Source organism: Dermacentor variabilis, chromosome 10 (assembly GCF_050947875.1).
Source record: "Dermacentor variabilis isolate Ectoservices chromosome 10, ASM5094787v1, whole genome shotgun sequence".
In the NCBI taxonomy this organism is placed as follows: domain Eukaryota; kingdom Metazoa; phylum Arthropoda; class Arachnida; order Ixodida; family Ixodidae; genus Dermacentor; species Dermacentor variabilis.
This window is the reverse complement of record NC_134577.1, coordinates 41,454,786-41,479,331: the sequence shown is the minus strand read 5'-3', so window position 1 is coordinate 41,479,331 and position 24,546 is coordinate 41,454,786.

The following is a 24,546-nucleotide window of genomic DNA, read 5'->3' as shown; positions in this document are numbered from 1 at the left end:
CTCCATGCGTATAGTCACCCCTTCGCCCTTCTGCAAACTATCTCTGACACTCATTAAAACTGAGCAACTTTCAGCCTCTCGTGTATCGCCTTCGTCGTTTCGGAATAGAAGGATAAAGAGCTATATTAGTGGTTGCCGCGTTCAGGCTGGTTTTCACTGCTGTTGGTCTCTTCCGGGTGTGGTAAAATCTGGCATTATCTGTATATTTTGCATATTTAAAGCCACAGCTTAAAGCCTAACTAGAACTGACGACTAACTAACGTCGGCCAAGTACTACTCAGCTTCGGGTAGCAGTAAGCCCCTGCATTTCCAGAGAGACCAAGGCGAAATCGTATAGAACTCGTTAGCTTAAAACGAGCGAAAAAAGAAAGAAGACAGAAAACGAAAAAAAACGCTCGTTACCTGAAATATAAACAAAGCGCGTACGTACCTCCGCCTGCTTCATTATTCTTGGCACGGAGAGCCTTTCTCGGGCACCGCGATAAGATCAAGCGTGTTGCAAAGAAAACGCAACCACGAAAACATAAATGGAGGAGGCGCAGTGGAGTTTAACACTGTGTTCGCATCGTCTAGAGCACGACAGTGCACGAAGTTGTAGCACACCGGTGGTCGTTTTGCAGTCCTAGTACAGTATGAAGAGGGGGGATGGGGGTGGCAGGCAGAGAGGAGTGAGAGGGACGGGGGGAGGCAAGTTTATTCTGTACAATATGGTGCAGTCGACGTTGTTGTGGTAGAGAGAAGCAGCCCTAAATGGTCCCCATTATACCGGGCACCGAGATGGCGTGATGGGAGCGTTAATGTAGGGCCCGTTGGCGATGCAGGGTTCTTTGCTCAACCTTTGTCTCGGGAAACTCACGTAGGGCATCCGTACCGGGGACTTGGACTAGGTGTCCACTGCATCGCCAAATGTTTCGGCAAAGTGACGAGATGCTTGAAAAGCCCGCTGACGCACGGGTGGAATTTGAGAGTACGGTCCAAGCTCTCGCAGCAGCTGCTGGTCACGCTTGACAATGCGCGCGAACTTTTCGAGATATCGTAATGCGAAGAAGTAATAGACTGCGCTTCAAATTTCACGGTTTGACGATTCTTTCAAGCGAGCAACTCTGGGTGTTTTGCACTCATCGTTATGCCATTCTGCATTCTCAAGCCATTGTACACATTTAAGTGGCGTAATAAAGCGAATACAAATGATGAGGTAAATGAAAGGTAAAATTAAGGGTAGTTATTAGGACTGCGCTACAGGTAAAAAGTATGAGTTAACAGCTGGCGAGAACACGCTGCCCCGATTTACAGCCAGTGTAGCAGTGTGGGCTGATCAGCTTTCGTGCCACGTTCTACAGAAGCATCGGAGATACTTTACTACAAGAAAGAAATGAAAAGAAAACTCGCACTGTCACCCGAAAGGCGAAGGACTGATTGCGATAGCATATTACTAGACACTTTATGAAGTAAGTATGGTAGTTTTATCGGCCGTATCAGCTCGTAAACATTCCGTCCATAACTAAAAACTTGAGTCACTTTAGCACACGCTCAGGAAGATGAAGGCTAAAGACTGCCAGCTCACGCGACATTCATTATATTACTTGACATTTTCATTTTGATGCGTTGTTACTTCCTATTACTTGTTTTGTCAAACCAAAGGTCATGGATTGGAGTGCCTTAATTAACGCGATCTTAACCGTTCCTTAATTAACTTCGCTTGAATTAAAATCAAAGGTAGTGGATTCGACCCTCGTCCTTCACTATATCAACTGGAATCAAGCTTGGAGATACGGCCGGTTCAACCGTATCTACATGTTGGGTCGTGGGTTCGAGTGCCTTAGTCAATTTTGTCTTGATTGACACCAAAGGTAGTGGATTCAACTCCCACCAGAGGTAAAGGGCTCGACTCCCACCAAAGGTCCTGGGTTCGACTCTCGAAGTTCGCGATGGCAATTGGAATGCGACTTGGAGATATGGCCGATTCGCCCATATCTCGAAGTGGGTTCGACTTCCACCAAAGGTCGTGGGTTCGAGTGCCGTAATTACCTCCAGCTCAATTAAATCTGCCTAAGGTTGTGCTGATGCTTCTTCGCGTCGGCTTCATGCTTTTTATAAAGAAATTGATAGCCTATTTCGCCCTAATTAACTCCGAAAGTCGTGGATTCCACACCAACCAAAGATCGAAGATTCGACACCCACAAATGGTCGTAGGTCTTAATTAAATTCGCCTCAATTGACGCCATAGGTAGCGCGTTCGACTTCCACCAAAGGTCGAAAGTTCGACTCCCTATGAATTTTGGTGTCATAATGCCGAACGGCGTAACACCGGACATCGGATTTTTCGTCCGATGAGCCGTCTAAGGCTTCCGCCTCAATAATAAGCATGGTGTCACGCGCACAGGTTAAATGAACACATTATGCTCGATGACCACTCACACTCGCTGTAGAAACGCTGTCGTGAGGAAACGCGGCAGCAGCAGCGAGCGAAGTGACCTTCCTGCTGCCTCTCGCTTCAACGCAAACTGAGCGGCGAGAACAAAGCACACACCAAGCTATGAGCCATAGAACCACCTTGATTCTGTCCCTATCGCATATCGCTTTCAAGATAGAACCCGCGAGACCACGCCATACGCCTTTGCTGCCGGAGCAACGGTGGAAGCTGCAAGGAAGGTAACTGCACGGTGAGCCACCACCGTGGGCTCACTCTCGCACGCTTTACTCGCACATACAGCATAGGGTACGCAGCGTCGATGTTATCGCCCTTCGACTTCATACGGTATATCACGACGACACCGACTGCAAAGACGACGGTTGAATTGTGCCATGAGTGTCTAAATAATCGCTATCGCAATAAAAACGTTAGGAGAGAGCGCGTCGAACATTCACTAGTTGATGTGCTCTGAAGCCGGTCCTTCCTATTGTCTTTTTTTCTTTTCTCGCTAGCTGTTGTACGCGTTGTGCACTGGATATCTCATCTAACCGGAGAATGAAACAAAAATATTTCAGGTGATAAAGATGACGATGCGAGTGCGGTGGACACACCCCCACTAAGCAGAGGAACCCGCGTTAGCGCATGCGTGAGTGCAAGTGACAATCGCGCGCCGAGGCCCGGCGTGTGGCGCATCATTTGTCAGCCATGTTACATAATCATGTGTTTATTGAAGAATTTCTGACAAACACATGAATGTTTGTCCTCTTTTTGGGGGAGAGCGGGAAGGCTAAGCTTCGAGGTTGTCATGTGATGCTCCCTTCTATCTTTTCTTTACTCCATTCTTTATGAATACATTTCTATCCTATCGCGATTTCTCAGAAAAAGGCATTCTGTTTGATTGCCATCAGAATTGACCTGTATATTAAGCACCGTTTCACAGATTGCACTGGAAGTGTAAACACATACTTTCTCAATCTTTTGCTCCATTGCAATCAACGATGATAAAATGTTCAAAGCCTTATCACACGAAACAAACATACAAGTTTTTGCTTACGACGAAGATCGCGTGCCCTGATGGCGTAGTGGATACCAGCGCAGCGTCAGGCTGGTGGCAATCTTCCCACAAGTATAGGCGTTTATCTGAGGCGGAATCCGAAGGCACTCCTGCGAAAAAGGCGGACACATGGTGTCATTACCCAACGAAGACAGATCCATGTGACGAGAATATATTGATCCTCGGCTGAGACCACGTCTTTGATCAGGACTCGGCCTTTGATCAACGCGAATTTTCACGGAGTTTCGGTGTCCTAACTGATTTCTTTTTTCAATGTATGGCAATACTAGCTAGACAGTGTTCACATGGCGTCACGAACGTAGCTCATTACCATGTTGGTACCCAGAGATGGCGGCCGCGATGACGCCAGTGGCCCATGTTATCACATGCACATTGCTGTTCGTTTTTGACACTGATAGTTTTTCACCGGAATAGCGCTACCTCTTTCCGTGGTGCCGTGCTGCCACGTTTCTTGTTTACGCAGCTTTTTGACCTGCTCGCAACCCAAGATGGCAGCCACGATGACGTCAATGCGAACTGTCTATTCGTCGAATGGCCTACGTGTTTCTGTCTGCTGTTGTTTTGACTAAGGCAATACTTCATTCATCAATATACCCCGCTGAGATTAGAGGAAGATCGATGCATCCCACGCGCAAAGACATGTCCACATTGCTTACGAAGCTGTGTTTTCGTCAGGGGCGTTCTAACCAGCCCCAGGTGAGACGCGCATGCGTTACAGTGCCATTTCAGGATAAACCACAGTCTCTACAAGCGCATCAAACAACCGTCAACACACGGGTTTGAAAATCTGCGCAGCGCTGAGAAACGCTTAAAAGCCTTGACAACCTCACTGCCATGATCATATGCTTCCCCTTCCGTATGCCAGACATACTTAACCTCTCTATGCGCTCGGTTTGTACTGCAGACTCTGCGTGCAGAATTCAAATGAGCCAAGTGGCGAGGCGCGGCATTTCAACGGAGACGGGGTGCCATTGTTATTTTCTGGGCTGCTCCTCAAGTTTGTTACGCATCATGTGCCAAAGGACGTGATTTCGCGTCGCCGCTTGCAGTTCTTCGCGATAATACCGTGCAGTAGGATGTAAGCAACGGAATGCGTTTCCGGATCCATCGGGGCAAAAAAAAAAAGAAAAATGATCACACACTTTTGGGATGGTTACACGAAGTTTTGAGCGAGTGATGAACGGCTCCTTTCATCCCGCAAAACAAAGGGAAAAAGGAAAGGGGGAACGCCTTGTAGTTAACTATGTAGAGACCGTTTTTTCGTAGGCGCCGCCATATTGTGAACGCCGTGGCGCCGCCTATGAGCAGCGCCATATTGGCTTGGGTGAAAGCGGTCTTTTGCACGGCAGGTATACGCTCGGCGGTAGGTTCTGGCGTTTGTTTTCGCGGTCGTGCCGTCTGTTTAGTATATGACGTGCGTCTTCTACGTGGTAAACGGTTCTGTGAGATGTGCTGAAGTGGTTTAAGGCGTCATAGCCGGAATTTCTGCTGGCGTTGAGGTGGACGGAACACGCAGCGCGATGTGTGCGTGCATATATGAGCCTACAATCAGCCTCGGAGATCAATTGTGTATTTCTGAATGTTCCAATCACGAATGTGATGTTATCGCAGTATTATCCTCTATTTTTAAGCTGCGGTTTAGGAGCCATGAAACATACGCGACGATCGTAACAGCGTGGGTACCGTTCTGCTACGATAGGAGCTGTGCTGTTATACTTTGACAAGCGTTCAAACTGTTCACTGCAGGTTACATTGCGTGACTACTTGGTTGAATGGATGAGGTTTCCACCCATGAATAGAATAGTTTTGGCTAGTAATAGCAATATACCTTACAGTCTGAATTAAGCTTGTCCAGCAAAGCTACCGTTCACGAACTGCGCGAGCGTCCCAAGCATTAGTAGGTGCTGGATTACAGATATCTTTGTTCTATATAGCGCATGGTCCAAGCATACGGCATCAGCGGTTATATATTTATGAACGTTGTGTGGCGTTAGCCCGTTTTCTCTTGCTTTTTGAGAAAGAGGATGATAACCGAATTTCTTTTTTCGGTTGTGTTCGTTCAGTTCTCCACGACGCATTCACACGTATTACGGAAATTTTGCGCTCAAGAATAGCCATCGCATTCTTTTTATGCGAACCCTCTCATATATTATGGTTGTATACAGGCCAAAAAAGCAATGCCGAAGCACACAGCTTATATATGTATCATGCTGGCTCACCAACCGTGTTGAGCAGCGCCATGGGCCTCATGCAGCAAGGCTAGCGTAGACATATGGTAATTTCAAGCATACTAGACTTGAAATGCTTGAGAACGAAGCCAGTGTATCACAAATATTTGGTAGCGCCTGCCGCTCAGATGTTTCGTGGTTGCCTTAGGTTGGCCGTGCACGAGCATGCGCTCTTATCTTTTGTTTTACTCCCTACGCCAATCGATCAGACAGTGAGCTGATTTACCATTTAATGCTGGTAATACAGAGACGCCGGTTTTCTTTGTTGAATTAAAATCGATATAAGCAAAATAATAAACAACACATACACGCACCGCGACTGATAATGCGCGTACACAGCGGCTGATTATGCGCGTGACATTTCTGCGCCCCCGAGACATATTTCTGCCTACAGTAGTTACCGATGCACCGAAAGGCTTCCCTGACGACCTTATATGAACGAACATGGCGTAAATTTCACGAAGTAAGATCTAAAACATCTCGAAATCGTTCCGCAGCACGCGACAGCCATACTTTCAAGCAGCGCCACGCCGGATCGCCCAAGCCAGAGAGGAGGAAAGGCTCTCCGCGCGCCCTATCCTACTCGCCCGATGGAACGGTCTATGGTGGGTCTCGGTCCGGGCAGAATATTTGCTATACAGTCCTGTTTTGCAATGAAGTTAAAGCAATAAAGTTAATTTTAAACGATGCCCGTCCAGACGTCACCGACGCGAGAACTCCAAACACACGTTGCGACCACACAGGATGTAGATATTTTCTAGAAGTTCGTCGGAAATTTGGTGGGGGGTCGGTAGCTTGCACATGCAGCCGTGCTTCTAGCCCGGTGATTCTTAAGCGCTTAGATAGGTGGCGTCCCCTTCCCCGCCCCAGTGACGACTCACCTCCGAGTAATAGAAAAATATCTCGAAGGCTGTTCTTTTGCTTGCTGCATGCGCTGGAAGCGATTTCAGGAGCCGGAAACACGTCATGGTCGTCCTCTTCGTACAGTCTTGGTCGCCACGACTAATTTACGTACAACGTAAGAACAATTCGGGTGCTGGTAACTCCTTTTCGGAGGAGTAACTGTTGGTTTCATAATGATTTCCGTTTCAGGCAGTTCTAGAATACTGTCCCACAGAGTACTTAAGGTCGAAAGTTCGGCTAGTTGGTCCGGAACTTAGACAAAGACACGTAGGAGCGCGTAAAGATAAGGGAAAAGAGTGCAGAAAGAATAGACGAATGGACAGGTAGAACGCTGGTCTTCAACTGTATTAAGCGGTACTCGGGAACTACAAATCTGAAAACTGCAGACTGATACTTGAAGCGTTCCGTATATCCAACAACACTGATAAGCGCACCAACGCGCTTTCTATCGCTTTGGTAAAAAAGAAGTACTTGATTATCCCGACAAGTTCTTTCGTGCTATCCGCATTTGATACTGGTGTTGACCAAATGTGCCAAAAATCCAGCCTTCCTGTGCAGGCATGCGTGCGACAAAATATGTCTCTCGTTGTCACCACGGGACCTGATGCCATTCTTTTTCTTTTTATTTCTGTCAGAGCAAATATGGGTCCTATGTCATGAACTAAATAAAGATAGGTATAGAGGCCGGTATCCTGGATGAAGTCCAGCAGCAGCTGATGCAGAAGACCGTGCATCCATCTTCTAGGGTTACGTAGTCGACTTGGGGTGCCATTCTTTTCAAAAGGTAAACACAGTTAAAGATTAGCGTTCTATCTGCACAGCGGTCGTTTCTCTCCGTGTTCTTTTCCGCATTTCTTTCTTTTTTTCCTTAAGCACTGGAACGCAATTTTATTCTACTGAGCACGTTTGCCGTTGTTGAGGAGACAGCTGAGTAAACGTACGCGCTTCTCGAGGAGGGTAGAAATTCTCAGAATATCGGTAAATACAAAAAAAAAGCAGCTACACCCTCGTAAAGAGCTCGTCAGCACTGCCTTTTGATCGAGAGAAAAGAATTTACGCCTGATGGGGCCTATTTTGTTGCTATACAATAATCGGCATTGATCTTACGAGCCCTTTCTTTAACCCTCTGCATTCGCTACATTCATGTCAGTAACGCTATGTTACGCTAACTTGCCCATGCCATTCGTGACATTAATGGACGGAGAGCGCTGAATGAACAAAGAAATAGCGCCCAGGATAGGTGACGATCATTGTTAGGGGAGCAGATACACTCCATAGGGTGTAAAACTTTCTCATAGTATTCAATTCAGCTCGACGAGCGTCATAAAGGTTCCGCAGCCCACAAACATGATTATCCCAGGTTGTTGAGACCGCGGTTGCTTGAAGTTGGAGAGCGCTTCCATTTAGTCTGCTACGGACGAAAGTTGTCGGCAACTCACAGAGACGTGTGAGGTGCATTTTTTCAGCTATTCTAAGCAAGCGTCACGTCTTCTTCAAAGAACGCTTCGTCCATTTGCTCGCTCTACACGCCCACAAGCGCGTCGACGGACCGAGAGGCTCAGATGTGCGCGGTTCAGTTTAAGAAAACAAGAAAGGAAAAGAGAGAAAAAGAAACCCGAAAGCAACGTGCGCTGCTCCGAAACTTCACAACATCGTTTACTCAGGGCCGCTGAATGCTGAAACAAGACATACTTCGTAATTCAGTCCCGGCGTTTCGCTATAACGAGACCCATCGACGGGTACAAAGAGATTATGCATACATTATGATAGTAATCAACGATGGAAAGTACTTTTGAAAAGGCGAACGAGGCGCTTAGGCGAGACGTGAAAGCGTTAGCACTTGGCTTTGTATGTCCATAGCTCGACGTGCATTAGCGAGACGCGCCATAGAGTTTGTTGGCCATTAACTATTCACGGAGGCGCGCCGAGAGACTCATCCTTTTGAATGGCACGCGTTCTTGGGCCCATGGAATATTGACACGACTGAGCGAAGCGTAAATCGCGAAGCGGGAGATTAGATGTTGGCGCTATGATGGACATATGATGCTTCTTTAATGGTACGAAAACGTTTGAAAACGATCAAATACTCAAATGAATGAATTGACGAGCATGCACACGAAATTTCAGGCTGTGCAACTGGAAAGCAAGGGCTAAAAGAGGCGCTGAACGTGTGCAGGTTTAGAGGATGGCGTTTGAGCAAAGACACACACGAGACCCAGACTTTGCCTTGGACTCGAGGGAAATGCCCCTAGTGATCATGTACTACCTTAGCTTTAGACGCAAGGCAATCATAACGCAACCTGGATCCAGTGATACTGCTTCGAAAACTAACATTGTAGTAAAGGATACGAGAGAACGATGAAATTAGAAAAGAAAAGACGGGCCATGATGAATTGAGCATATCGACTGGCAGGCTTTAGAATAATGAAAGTATTAATGAAACTATTCACACCATAGTAAATGTCTTTTGGCGTTTGCGCCTTGTCGCTCTTCAACTTTCTTTGATAATTACACTGTTTCTGCGCCAGAAAACGCGATCAAATTCTGTAGTTTGAGATGACACTTCAATTACATTTTGCGGAGCAAGAAAAATGGAAGTTTCAGCGGTGAGATGAATCTAGAAATATTTATGCGAGTCTGACACTTTATTAGGACGACGGGCATCGGCTCGACTTCTGCCTACATGTGCAAAGTTGACTATGACCGGTAAAAAAAGAAAAACAGAAGAACAGAAAACGAGAAACGGAAAATATTGATAAAGGAAAGGTTGAACATAATTTAAAGAAAGACAAAGACATGACTGTGCCGCTTTAGCATATATGAAGCGAAATACCTAGGAGGGTGCGTCGCTTCGCGATCTCGGAGCCTAGACGTGAAAAATATAGGCGAAAGACTGATGGTAAATAGGCCCTGAATACGCGATGGGGAAGCGGTAATTTCTACCCGACGAGCACACGCAGAACGTGGGGGAGAGTATAGAGCGGAGAGGGAGTGACGAGGGCCGTTCGTGACGAGAGCGTCAGTAAAAGCTACCACGAACCAAAGAATGCCGCGAAAGGTCCGACCACCAAGGAGGCTCTATTTCCGAAGAGTCAACGCTCAGATTAGTCGACGAATGGGAGTGAGGGACGGCATCAGAAGACGTTGCCTTGCCGAGGCTACCTACCTGACGTCCTGCTCCCTTCTAGTATTTGTTGTTGTCGTTCTTCTTTCCGTCTTTACTTCCCCTAGGGCAGGGTAGTATAGCGGAGGCTTTAACTCTGGTTAGCCTCCCTGCCTTTCTCCCATTCGCATCTCTCTCTGTATCTTCTTTTTATACAGTGTGATTGGCCTTTAAGCGCATGACCCAAACGCAGGCCTAGTCTGTACACTAGACGGACAGCAGTACAGAACAGGTCAAGGAATGCGAGGCAGTTTTCTTTGCAGGCTACCTATAGCCACATGTATATTGTTAAACAGTTCAAAAAACAGAGGCAACCAGCATCTGCCGAAGGAAGCGGCACTTTAGCGGCCACTGTAATTATACAGGAAAGAAGAAGATGACATCATGCCTGTGCAGTGCGAACATTTCATAAAGAGAAGTTATGTTTGTCAAAGACAAGCCTTCGTGTCAAAACACTCCCGCGGGAGCGAAAGGTCGCCTTCGTTTCTGCGAGTTTGTTGTAGAAGTTTCCATCTTCCAAATACACTTTCCTCTACCTCGGCCAAACCTTCACACAATAATATTTTTTTTCATCGCTCGTCCCTACTCATTGTTTGCATCACAGCAGCCTGCACACATGGGGCGTACAATTGCGCTTAAGTCGTCATTGCGGAATTTCGCGTAGGTGTCTGATGTTATTACACGACGCAAGGAACTTGTTTTCACGCAACTAATTAGTCGAACTTTGCTCCCATGACACTGTCGCGAGTGGACCACGACATTCGCGTTGTTATCAAAACAACACGAGGCTGTTATTTTTGCCTTCGGTGTAAGTCAACAGTGCGGTAAATGATTTGTCCACGTCGCGATGATCAACCCGCTCCTCGGGGAGTCCGAGTTGAGCACCCGGTCAGACAGATCTCGCCTCTACCGCGCTTTTGCTCGTCGTCCCACTCTTAACATTCTTTCCTTTGTTTTTTACACGCATCAAGCCTAATGACGCAGAAACGAGCAAACATCTCCTGTGGACTGCCCCACATACGAAGATGAGAGGAGTACCTTTCAGAGAGCTCTGGGGCATTTAGACGACGGGCTTTTCGCAGAGAAGATCTTGAGCGCGTAGCCCCATGTGCCTGCTATGTGCAAGGCGACAAAGGCACTTGTGCGTTTCTTGAAGTGCACCAACCTGTATGACCGCCTGTGAGTGACTCAGCGATGAACGCTTGTGAGCGTAAACGTGCAAACTGTCTTCCTTGTCCTCTTCCAATAACCTTTCCACCTTCACCAGTGCAGCGTAGCCTACCCAGCTCAGCCTGGTTAACCTCCGTGTCTTTCCGTTATGACTTCTATCTTTCTCTGTCCCCCCGTTTTAGTGGGTGGTAGATGGGGGGAGCTCTCGCGCGACGGAGTTGATGGGTGTACGTTCGACGCCGAACGCCAACTCTTATAGCACTTAGGGATGCTTGTGTTGTCCCGTGAGAACTTTGTGAACCTTCTCCCCGTGTGGCAGCTGTGGAGAGAAGGATGGCCGTCATTTCTAAACCGGCACTCGCATCTCTGGAAACGGCAGACTTATGACTCATCGGCTCATATCTGTTGCCGCCTATAGTGCAGCTAAAACGTGCCGGTTAACGGGTCTGTTCTCTACTAAATTACACAACGAGACAAACGCTGCCTAAGTCACCACTGCAACAAATAAGCGCCTTCAAGCACATCATTCTTTTGACAAAGCAAATGGCTTTCTAGAAGCGTTCGGCTATTTGCGCACACTGATAATGATCGTCGGTGGTTCCTGCACGACATTTATACCATTTTCGTCTGTTTTTTTTTTTTTTGGCAGCGCCTCCAACATGTCTGGTACTTCAATTCACTCTGTTGTTTACTTACCTTCCTTTCTTCCTGTTTCGTGTCCTTCTTACTTTTGCATTGTCCAGCTCATCCTCCTAATTTCTGCTCTTCTACAAATTCGCTTTTGGAAGGTACTGTCAAATACTTGTTTCGTTCTTTAGCTCACCTTAACGTCTCTTATTCCTTCTGTGCCCTTTCACTCGCCGCTGACCACCTTACTCCGTTCTGTTCCCCTTTTCCCGTTTTCTCCTTGTTCATGCTCCTGGAAATTCTGTTGCTTCCTTCCACGTTGGAGTTGCCAATCTAGCTACAGCGGTAAAGCATATGGCTTCCTTTGCCTCTCAGTGTTTCCATTCATGCCTCGAACAAAAGAAACGGTCATCGACGTTGCACAGCGGCCATGGAATAAAATAAATTGGTAATAGTTAATAATATTGCCCATGCCTTTAGGTAAACTTCAGAAACAATTTTTTTAAAGTGCCGTGTATATTCACAGAAACATGCTCGCTGAGGCTACCATCACAGTCAGGCTTGAAAACAAAGATGTATTGCGTGAAAAAAAAGATGAAGGTTCCTCCGTGAGTGACACCTTTATATTTTTTTCTTTTACTTTCGCAATGGTATTTTTTTTCTTTTCTCCGTGCGTGCTTACTTACAGTCCACATTCTGGATCTTTTTTTTATTTCACCTCACACATACGCAGCCGTATTACGTTGCTTAATCTTGAACGACACCGCCTCTCTACCCCTGATGTGCAGCCTTCACTTGCACAGATTCCAATGGCGCAATAACACGTGAGAAGGGTTGTAAAGTTGGGTTCGGAGACACCTTCATCCCGAAGACTCCAAGGGGGATCGCATGTCAGCGCATGACTATGTGCACAGTGACCGTGTTTAACGCACGACGCCATCTTGTGTTCCACGTGAGATGGTAGAAGGCGGTGCCGCGGGTCTTGTTACCCATTAGTGTGGTTGATCTCTTTCGGTAAAGCGGCAGTATATATAACCCCAAAGGAACAGGTGCTGCCCTCCGCTGCCTGTCTTAGGTCACACAGTTGGCCCTGCAGTTAAAAGGCCTGTGGTTAAAAAAAGTCACTCAATGTCCACTGCCTTGGCCATGAGCGGCACTGGCTATTACTGCTTGTACACAAACACCCCAGAAACAAGGCGCAGGATAGCCGACGCAGTAGTTTATTTGGTAAAGCACCGAACGCCTACTGCGGAGGATGCGAGCTTACGGTGCCAACCTGTGGCACGATACATTTGATGCACTTCCATTTCCCTATGCCTAAGTATTTCTCTATTAAAAATAAGCTTAAAAATGAACCTTTAGTTATGAACCCCTATCTGGGTTCATCGTCTGTTACTTCGTACGGTCGTAGTTAACGAAACCTCGAACTCCCTCGGATCCCTTATTTTTCTCATTAGGCGCGACATCTGCAATCCGTAACAATAGTTGGATTGATGTATTAAATAATTGGTTATTTAGATATCTGGGTGTAATCGGAGATGTTCAAGTGTATTTTGCCCCGAGCATATCCACTAACAATAAATTGTTATATAACTAGAAGATGAGAAGAACAGAGGCCATGCGAACATTCCGGCAACACAGTGCTTTCCCCAAACTAAACGGTGAACAGTCAATGGGACGTAGAAAAAAAAAATTACACAAGACGTTAAGTTTTGCAGCTCTAGAGCTTACACACACTGTGATAATCATCATGTAAAACTGTTGCCGATGGGAAGGAAGTATAGTTATTTACTGAATTTTCGTCCCTATTCTTTGACGGTATACAAACATGAGTAGAAAGCATAGTATGGACAGTGTTGGTGTCATACAGAGATGCTTGCTGATGTTGATTTGTCTTAAAAATATGCCTTGTTAGCGCACTCTCCTTGTTGGAGAGTGTGCTCCAACACTCTCACGGCATACTGGAATATGCCGTGAGAGCCCGAAGTTGGACTAGTTAGTTTTATGAATGAATCTGCAGACAGCGAATACGAAAACGAGTAACACCGCTGGAGAACGGGACGTGATTGAGGCAAACGAAGCGCTGTCTTGTTACCCCTCTCAGTCACATCCCCTTGTCGAGTGCTGTTGCTCGTTTTCTTCAATCGTGTACCAACCATCCCACGGTGGCACGTTATTGCAGCACATATACGAATGGACAACAAAAACGGAACATATAAGCTCGCTATCAACTTATGATTTTATTAGGAACCGCCGCCGATAGCCTCTACAAGCTTTAACTTTTCCTTTGGCGTGTTCTTTTTCAAGTGAGGTGACATTCTGTGTTCCGCACTACTATAAATAAAAACGATCATTTGAAAGTCAGCACGTTTGTTGCGTATTCTTTTTTCTCTTGTCCTCTGTCTTGTGCTACATAACTTCACCAGTTTCAGTGCCCTTCTCTTCGAGCTCGAAAATTTACGATCCTCCTGCACGCAATAAACGAGTCGGGGAAGGTTGCCCTATTTATTCCCACAACCACCCGCGGAAAGCTGACATTCAACTAATTAATACCGCTTTAACTGGGAGCATCCGCTCTTTCTCAAAGCCTTCGTAGCGCACGCTTGATTACGAGCAGAACACGAACAGCTAACAAAGGCAGAATATTCGCGCCATTCAGCGTAGTCTACCGGCATATACTGATTGGCGCTGCATTGCTCGGACGCCAATAAAACATTCTCCGGCGTTCTCTCTTCGCGATACTTTAGTTCGTCTCTGCCTCGTTCAATGAGTTCGCGACACGTAGGCGTCATTTGATCTGTCGACTGTGGTCCCACCAATCGATATAAGCCTGTCGGAGAGTTCTTTTTATCCCGCCGTATTCCGGTGGTTCTAACGGTCTCTGTCAGCGCGCCGCGCCGCATTATGTATGCGAGTTACGGTATGGTGATAGAGCTGTTTCAAGGTAGTCGACTAGATGCACCGAATAAATCAAGTATTGCAATGTCTGCTGGTATGGGTTAGCTTTCTGCTTCGCCCTCCCCGCGATCCATCCAGTTGCTTGGTTGATATCTCTTCGCTTTGGGCGCGAATGTCGGCTATCGGGTTACGGAACGCTAGCTGCGCCAAAGTGTAGTCGTTCTCCACAATAACGGCACTCAAGTTTTCTCTCCACCTGACTACCGAATAATGTTGTTTGAGGAAGCGGGCAATGTCAGCATGAATGATAAGCACGGGGCGCATGCCGTAGGAGCAAACTTTGTCGGTAGACGAAGGCGCCAGGCGATGACTTCTTTATGGATTTCAGAATGGCGCCGCTTATATTATTTCAGGATAGGTTGAAAAGCACGCTTTTCTTCCAGAAACGAGATGCTCTGTATTTTTTTTCTTATTCGTGACACAAAAGGGATGCAGTAAAAGAACAGCTCATTTCGCGACTCCGCGAACAGCGCATGCGAAACGTGTGAGAACGTGTACGAAGAAAGAACCAAGGGGATTGGAATGCACGACATTGCAGTAGATCAACGAACACACACTGGTGAATCTGTGATGAAAAGTATGCGGGGGAAAACGATTCGTGCTGCAAGAAAAAAAAACAACAAGAACAACAAGATTCCACGATGTGTGCGGAAGACTACAGTTCGGACGGGCATTGCAAACACCGCGGTTTACTCCTCAGTTCCAGGTTATCGGTATGCGTTGCCAAGAATTTCTTCTTTTTTTTTATTTTTCGGAAAACTCTTCGTCTGCATGCTTTTGATCACAGGTGTACGTTAAGTACTGAGTTGGTAGGCCTTAGAGGCAATGAAAGGGAGAGAGAGAAAGGATGCATAGAAGGGCATAAGAAAGAGAAACTCAAACTCACAAGCTTCACGTTGGGACAGTGACGTGCTCCGAAAGTGCGCTTGCAACATGGACGAGCACGAACAATGTAAGTCGCCGCAAAAGTTCATGTAGAAGTAGCAAAAAAATTTAAATGAATGCTAAGTTATTAACGGGTGTGCGTTGCTGGACAAAAAGGAAACTGGCTTGCTTCTCCTTCGTCACACTGATTTCACTAGAATGGAATTCGCAGTTCGCATAACTTTGTTTTCGGAGAAATCCGAGTGCAGCGCCTCGATGGAAAACTTGCTTTATGCATTGCCTTGCTTCAAGGCAGACACACAATGCGATTTGCAAGGAAAGTGTCAGGCTGACCAACGGGCTAACCATGAGACAGCGTTTGTTTTCTTTGTTGTTCGTTCACTTGCTCCCCGTCTCCCAAAACACGTATTCTCTTCGCGAGAGGCACCGTCACTGGTGAAAGCCTCTTCCCTATTATCGATCTACTTCTAATTTTGCAGCGACGAAAACTTAAATCGTGGCAACTAAATTTTGCAGAAGCGTAGCACGATGAAATTAAGAAAGAAAATACATAGGATTCACGTTTTTCTTTGTTTTTTTTTTTGACAACACATCCCTTCTCTGTCACGTCCAGTTGAATGGGGAGCATCAGTTGCCCGATGATTTGCATCCTACCCGTCTGATTTCAGCGCTAGGAACATCTAAGAGTAAATGTGTGGTCCGTAGAAATACTTCGCGCACCAGGCAATGGAGTTTGAGAGAAAATATTTTTATTTATTTATTTATTTATTTATTTATTTATTTATTTATTTATTTATTTATTTATTTATTTATTTATTGCACCTCACAGGCCCATTGAAAGGCACTGAGTAATGACATACAATGCAAAGGCTTACAAAGAAAGCAAATTATTATGAGTATTACATTATCCGACAAAGCCGATGTATTTTTAGAAAAAGAACGATCCCTGTGCTTGCATTTGAAAATGAGATCGATCAGCAGGACAGATGAACACATAAAGCAGCTCACGAACATCACTGCACATTAACAACAAAAAAGTCTTGCAGTTCTTCACGAAAGGCACGAAGAGGCAACCTTACGTTTCACATTTTTGTGGCACCAAGCAATGCTGATTACATTAACGACAACGTGTTGCCTATGCTAATGTTATGTGCTATGCTATGTTAATGTGCTAGAAGCTATGGCTATTGCTAAGATGACTAGACATTGATTTTGACATTGACACTTATTGACACTGATTTTGTCAGTCATTGTGAACGCTAGGCTAATTATAAACTGAGAGCTCGTGATTTCCGGCTAAAATATTGTAGCTGGCTACGTACTCATATCATAATGTGTCACAGAATTTGAAAGGACATCTGGACTGCCTCTTCAATTCAGATACAGAAAGAAAGGTCATACCTGTGAGAAGCATGGTTACTGTTGAAAACTTCTTCATTGTTCTCGGATAATCCTTATATATACAGCTACAGTAAGAAATATGTCGAAGAATATTATCTGTGCTGCAAAATCAGCCACCTTAAACCTGCACAGAGTGGACAAAAAGTGTTTCGTAAACTCATCGTTAATTTTTCCTGCCGATGTTAAGGTGGCGTGGTCCGGCTACACTTTTGGGGACCTAATTTCCACTCCAGCAGTATTTTTTTAAGTTCCTTACACCAACTCGCCTAGCATGGTTTTTTTTTTTTGTTTCTATAGAGACGTGAACGCCAGAACGCGATTTGACCTTTTACGCTACGTTGTCTACACACGGGGCTGAATGTCGTTGCGCACCGCTCCTGCGAGGACAGGATCTAGTGGCAGGAAGCTTTACGTTCTTTCTTCATTACTCCTAACTAAAACAATGTAGTACACTTTAAAAAAAGTTCAGTAAATAACGGGAGATATCTTGGCAGCTCTATTCCCAAGCATTTGACCGCCAAAATGACGGCAGGCTGTCATATTGTGAGGCGTGACGTGCTGCGACATGCTGCATACGGCTAGCAATCGAATCTCTGTATTGTCGTGCCAATTACAAGGTACAGTCAATTACAGCTCATTTACAAGTTCAAATGAAGCCAAGATAAGGCTGCTGTCTTAGCTTGGCTTCATATGTGGGGAAGGAGCATGCCGCCGTGGAAGGCATGCCGTGTGGTCTCTGTTGAAGTGCTGACAAATAACCCATTTTTGTCATTCTCGTGGACAATGAATGGTTTTACCTCTAACTCGAATAGCAGCTTAGAGTCTCGCGAGAGTTATGAACTCATTTGCTACGCTACAAAGATTTCAAAAATACGCCTCGGACATTCAACAACTAACCGTTCCCGTCATATACCGATTCAATTTGATTTTTGTTAAACCTTATTTAATCGCAGTGAGCATATATATATATATATATATATATATATATATATATATATATATATATATATATATATATATATATATATATATATATATATATATAACGCAACTCGGCATGCTACGGTGGAGAAACTGAAGAGGTGGACATTACATGCGCCACGTATTGCATTGTCCTGGCAGCTAATGAAATCCTTTCGCCAATTAAACTTCTAATTATTAACTCAGGGTGCGTGTTCAAATTTTCAAATCAAAATCGAACACTGATGTCAGGTTGGCTTAGCAGAAATGTTAAGACTATCTTTTCTTCCGAGATATCGGTCTCAAATATCTGGTAGTAATTGCATTGGCGTTACGGATAAGATCAACCCTACGAAGGCTAACGTACCACATTTGATGTGCTGAGTTTGATATCTCGAAATGCTGATTTAACAACTTGCGACATAAGCCCTAGTTATCGTAACTGACACGCCGTTAGTAGCTCAGAAGACCAATTACTAATTAATAAATTATATCGAAATGAATTTTAACTCAGATACCATTTAATCGTTTTTCTTTTTGCTACGAATGTACTCTTCATTGGGAGAAATAAAGATGAGAGAGTTGTTTTAATTTTTGTTGGTGTGGTATGATGTTACTGGCTTTGCATGCACCAGAGAGGCAAAGCTGAACTGACAAAAATGTCGGTATATGCCGCTAGTTTGATCAGAATTCGTTGTTTTGAAGTTCTCCCCATAGCAACGTCATGCAAGAATTTTTAGTGATATGCAAGGCGTCTTTTCTTATCGTTGCTACTGTTGTCGTTGATATTATTATTATTATTATTATTATTATTATTATTATTATTATTATTATTATTATTATTATTATTATTATTATTATTATTATTATTATTATTATTATTATTATTATTATTATTATTATTATTTCATTCAGAGGTAATACTGTCGCACACAATATATTTTTCAGCGCTTCTTTCGGCATTACAATTTTATTCTTCTGGTGTTTGTTTTTTCTAGATTGTTATTTCGTCGTTGGAAGTTCGCTCATATTTTTCTATGGTACTTGAATTGTTCTATAAAATTGCTGTGACCCCTCCCCCCCCCCCTCCGTCATGTTGATGGCCTATTGGGGTACTTCGAATAAAAAAATATATAAAGGTGTTTTAACGCCGTTAAATGGGTTACGGCCTTTATAAGAGATCAATAAAATAATCATGTGCATCTCAGGAGCAGATGTGCCGAATTACCCGCATATATCATATTATATCGCCCCTGCCCTAAACAAAGAGTACCATGCAACCCTGAAACAATCACTACGTTTGCTTTTCTTGTAACTTCTTTCTTTAACGACAGGCGGCTCTTCAATCGGGTATGAACTTCAACCAACTTGGTACCGCCTTCACTTTCGTGAGCGTGGTTAATCCTGCATGGACGCTGGAATTAGCTGGCATCCCTAAGAGAGTGGCTATAAAGAAAGACTGGGGCGGCGCCTTTGTTGCTTTGTCGATAACTTCCCTGTCGTGTTTCCCTAATGGAATTTTTTATTGTGATTAATGTGTAGCATTTTTACTGCGCACAGATGCTCGCAAAGTACTTACTGTTTCTGCCGACATCCTACTCAGCTTTCGAACATGCCCCATTAAGTTTACTAGGCTCCTGTTTTTCACCTTAGCCACGGTTATTCGGGACGTTTGAAGCTCGGGCGAAAAATTGCTCAATCGATGATTGGAAGTCTCGCAAGAGAACAGCAGGTTACGGTAGGTAGCGAGGCACTGGAAGCTGTAAAGGAATACATCTACTTAGGACAGTTAGTGACTGCGAATATTCTCAATTTTGAATACTAGTCGAGTAGCCCTTCTATGTGTATTCGATTCGATATTTGACCATTTAAAGTTGTCGAATCCTGGGTACCATTACAACACGTAGGATAGCAGCACTCATTGGAGTCCCAAACGGGGCGTACCGATCCAAATGAGGACTGTCCCGAGCGACGCAGCTGCAGGAGAACCACGGTTGTTGCGCAGAGCCATCAGTTCATGAGCGAACGCCATGGAGCAGTGCGTCATTCATTATTTCCAGTCATTTCCTGGCGTTCAGGCAGCTTATATCGGATATTTTTGTCTGCATTTAGGCAAAGCGTTTCGTTATTTTTGTCAGTGTCACTCTGTTTACGTCACTATGGGGTAGCGTAGTACCACGCCTGTTTCCTTCAAAGAATACAATGCTGAATGTGTGTCCGGTTACATTCTGTGCCCTTGTGTCATTACTGTTATGGTAGAGGTCCACAAGGTAACTGAAAGTTATTATTTTAGTTTCTTTATAAGTGATTCTGTTGACCGAATGTGCAGTTGCGAATGTCATGACACGCTTGTACAAAATATTAGAAAAAAAAAGTGACTGTATCTTTACCAAAAGTACTCTTTACAAACTTTATATTTCACTTTGTTTAGAAATTTGAAAATATTCGACATTCGGTTCGTTATTCAGGGGTCATTCTTCTCGTGTTCTTTTCATATTACTCGCGTTCAATTTTATTCGGACATTTCACTATTCGAACACCGCTAATGATGATCAACAGTGACCAAACACGTGGATGCTCAACCTGGAGCGAACACTTCGACAATGGGAGTCGTCTTGGTCAGGACGCAGTGATTGACCAAGACAGGTGCATCTATCGAAGTGTTGGCTAGAAGGCCATTTGTGCGATTACCCGAAGGCTTATTCAGCCACTGCTGATAACTATGTCTAAATAGTTTGCTTGTCGATAAACGCATAACTTAAGAGGGGGTGGGAAAAATCATTTGCTATACAACCACAAGGAAATACTACAATAATAACTACAGTGGGGCAAGCGACGAGGAAAAGGTGGAAGAAGTGCGCACTGGGAACAAGAAACAAGTATCGCTGAAGAGTTGGCAAGCAACACAGATTACGAGTAACTAAGCATATGAATCGAAACTCGATCTGCAACTGTCAGTTGAAATACCAAGCGGGAAAAAGGGAACAAGTGCGCGTGATGGGAAAGAGCCAGTCTACAATTAAGCCATGAAATGAGCGTCACTATACAGAATGGCTGCAGGTGTATAGTTCGAAAACCCATTAAACGCACCAGCTGAACCTTGAACGCGATATTACATGGTGTTGTCAAAAAAAAGAAAGAAAAAAATGGGGCACGTCCAGATGTCATCGATATAATCGTGGTCTGTATACCTATGTGACTATGTCAACCATTTTGTCTTCAAGTCTTCATTTATTTATTTATTTATTTATTCATTTATTTATTTATTTATTTATTTATTTATTTATTTATTTCCACAATATTTCGGACATCTGTCCAAGCAGGAGGGGGCTAAGTGAGCAAATTAAAAAAACCAAACATACAAATATATACAAGGGATACAGTCAACAAGATTCATCAAGTGGGTGGTTGTAACCAGTGGGAATTTCCAGGTAGGGCATTCTAATCATTCATTGTTTTCGGAAAAAATTTGTTTTTGAAAATGTTTGTTCGTGCACAGATCGGTTTTAAATACTGGCTGTGTTTGTGGCGGGAAATTCCAGACGTGTCCTTAATAATATAGTCACACGGTTGTATTCCTAGTTTTTCGTAATGAAGCTGGCGAAAGAAATTTAATCTGGCAGTTTTTCTTCAATCAGTTAGTGGTTCCAAGTTTGCGGCTACCCGCATACTCGTTGGGGAATCACGTTGTTTGAAGCTCTTATAAATGAAGCGCGCAGCTAACCTTTGAATTCTTTCTAGTTTTTCAATACCTACCACTGTGTGAGGATGCCAAACGATACTCGAATATTCTATGAGAGGCTTAACGTACGTTTTATAGGCTTTTAATTTTAAGGAGGATGTGGAGTCACCTAATTTAAAGTTTAGAAATCCTAATCTTTTTCGGCCTGCACAGGTTATATTGTCTATGTGAGGCACCCAGGATAGACGTGAAGTTAAAGTTATCCCCAAGTATTTGCAGCTTTCTACTTTCCTAATCTTATTATCCTTTATTTTGTGCAAGTATTGTAGCTTTCTTAACTTATTTGCAATACACATATGGCACTGTTTTGTCATAATTGATAACCATATCCCATTGATTGCACAATTTTGCCAACCTATCCAAGGTTTCTTCCAGAAAATACGTTTGCTAAAATGAAGTTAAATAAATAAATTCCGAGGTTTTACGTGGCAAAACGCTATATAGTTACGCGGCATGCACTATACATGGACTACGGATTATTTTGGCCACTTCGAGTTCTTTTGCGTGCACCTAAATCTAGGTTCCCGAGTATCTGAGCGTTCTTGCCCTTTGCGTCCACCAAAATGCGGCCGCCTCAGCCGGGACCCAACACGTGATCCCACAGCGCGATCCACTGGTGTGGTTTAGGTTTTAATTGATAGAGCCACTGTGGTAAAAAAGTGAAAGTGACGTGCCCCTTTTCACCTTAAGGTGAGCAATCAAATTTACATTTAAATTAGCAGCAGAGTAGATGTTCCAAGGTCTTGTTCGCGTACGCAAAGGTCGTTCGGGCGGTCTGTCACTCCTTCCAGTTCGGGAACGAGGATTTCAAAGTCGCTGGTGTGCTGTCGCACACAGCATTAGCTACAACGATCGATGACGTAGCAAAGTGTTCGCGTGTTGCAGCTCATGCTGAGCTCGACAGTTCCACGCATTCCACGCTGCCTCGTTTCAATACACGAAAAGTAGTTCCTGTAGGTATTTGTGACCGGACTTGTAGTATTAACAAAAACAATTAAACTAAGCGTTTGTCATCCCGAAGCAGCGCAATAGGTTGCGCTGCTTCGCTTGAATTGAACGCCGTAATCAGGAGGTCCGGATGACTTTTGGAGAACTGTGGCTCCTTACCGTGCGCACGCAAAAAAAAAATAAGGACGGTACCCGAGCATTCTTGCATTCTGTCCGCCACGGAAAGAGGCAAGCCGCGGCAGGGAATCGAACAAGCAACCTCCGCCTCACCAACCCCATTGCCACAGAGGCAGTCCAGAGGTCGAAGTGGTTTACTGATGTGTCTGCTTGCTAATGCAAATGGAAATTTGAGTTAGCTGGTGAAAGCGTAGGAACTGAATATCGGAATATGCAAGGTTTTTTGAAATGCAGCAAGAATAAGTTTAAGAAACAAGTGTATTGCCCAATGATTCCCGCGCTAGCTCCAAAAAAAAAAAAAATTGCGCACTAGTTTGCTAAATATAAAGCCTATATTGCTTGTCTCAAAATGTTCGAGTGTATTGACAATTCACCAAACACCCCAGAAATATGTGGGGCTTCACGACATCATCAAGCCTAAATGAAGTATGCTCAAGTAAAACTCCTGTTTGGGCTAGTTGGTTTATGCTTGAAAGAGCAAGGCGCAATAGACCAGGACTGAATAAGAGCACAAACTGAGGGGTCCTTAGGCGTTTGAATGGTGTTATGTGTTGGGCAGTTTGATAGGGAATCGTAGATGGTACTTGTTATGTCTCGTTTTTCTCCCCGTTGGCTTGATAATGCCTGTGCTCGATGAATTGCTTCCTGTGCTGCTCCACATGTGGTTCTTGTTTGCTGACTTGATCTATTGTGCCAGATATAATTCCTGAGTGGTACAGATACAGATACAGATACAGATACAGATTGCTGTATTTTACGTCTAATGTTTCCTGTGTGATTCGGATTGGTTGGCCTACATAAGACAGACTTGTAGCGGAAATAAACTTAGTTGTGAGGTCGCCCGGTCCTGTCGTTTGTGTTCTTCTGCAGTTCTGGTCTATTGCGCCTTGCTCTTTACTCATTCGAAATGAAAGTGCGCCTGAAAGTGTACAACGAAAGAAACGGACTCAGCAGGGCTCAGCATTTCGAAGGTCTGTGAAATGGAACCAACCTCATTACGACTGCGCATGCCAAATGCAGGCAGTCTTCATACAAATACTCAAAGAAAGGTGCAATCGCGCCAATGTAGGGCTGTTAATCGAACGCCATTGCGAGCGCCGAGCATGGACGGAGGCTGTAGGTAGAAGAGTACTTCAGCACCTAAACAGCTGTGGACTTGGAGGGGGAGCATCTCTTTAATTAACCGCTCGCCGCTTTCTGCGGGAGGATTACCGCGGGCCCGCTATAGGTCACATGTGCGCTCTTTCAATTTATGCATGAGACTGCTGCCGTAAACCGTTCGCCCCACGATGAAGTCGGTTCCTGTCCACATGCAGCGATGGAGAGTTAGGAGTCCGGAAAGAGGCAATTAATAATGTGTCGTGCTTGCATATTGTGGGCCATGGCATCAGTAAGTGGTTCGGGGGAAGGAAGCGGCAGACTGGGAGCATGGCGGAAATGGAACGCCCAGTTTTTCGCTGGAAATGCGCTTCGCAACTGACCCTGCATAATGAAAAAGACATCTCACACATGCGCAGCGGTAGAATACACTGAAGTTTGGGCTGCGATACCGAGTTAAACAAACGCTCGTGCTTCTCCTTCCATACTTCACGTCCGTTCTCTGCGAGCTGTTCCTACAATGAATAGCTCACAAAGTGTGCCCATCTCTCAACGTTTCGCCCACAGAGTCGCCACAAATGACCGCCAAAATTACGGACTTTGGTTTCGCGACCATCACTGCCATTAAGTGATCTCCCATCGCTTTTATAATTGGAGCATCGGGATATCGTGGTCATACGGAGCGCACAATTGTCGCTAACGAGTAGCTCACTCACTTGCAGAGTTGACCAGCTGACTCCTGACCTGAGTTCACTCCGATAGCATCCGTCACGCTCCGCGTCATGACCCCCCACGCAG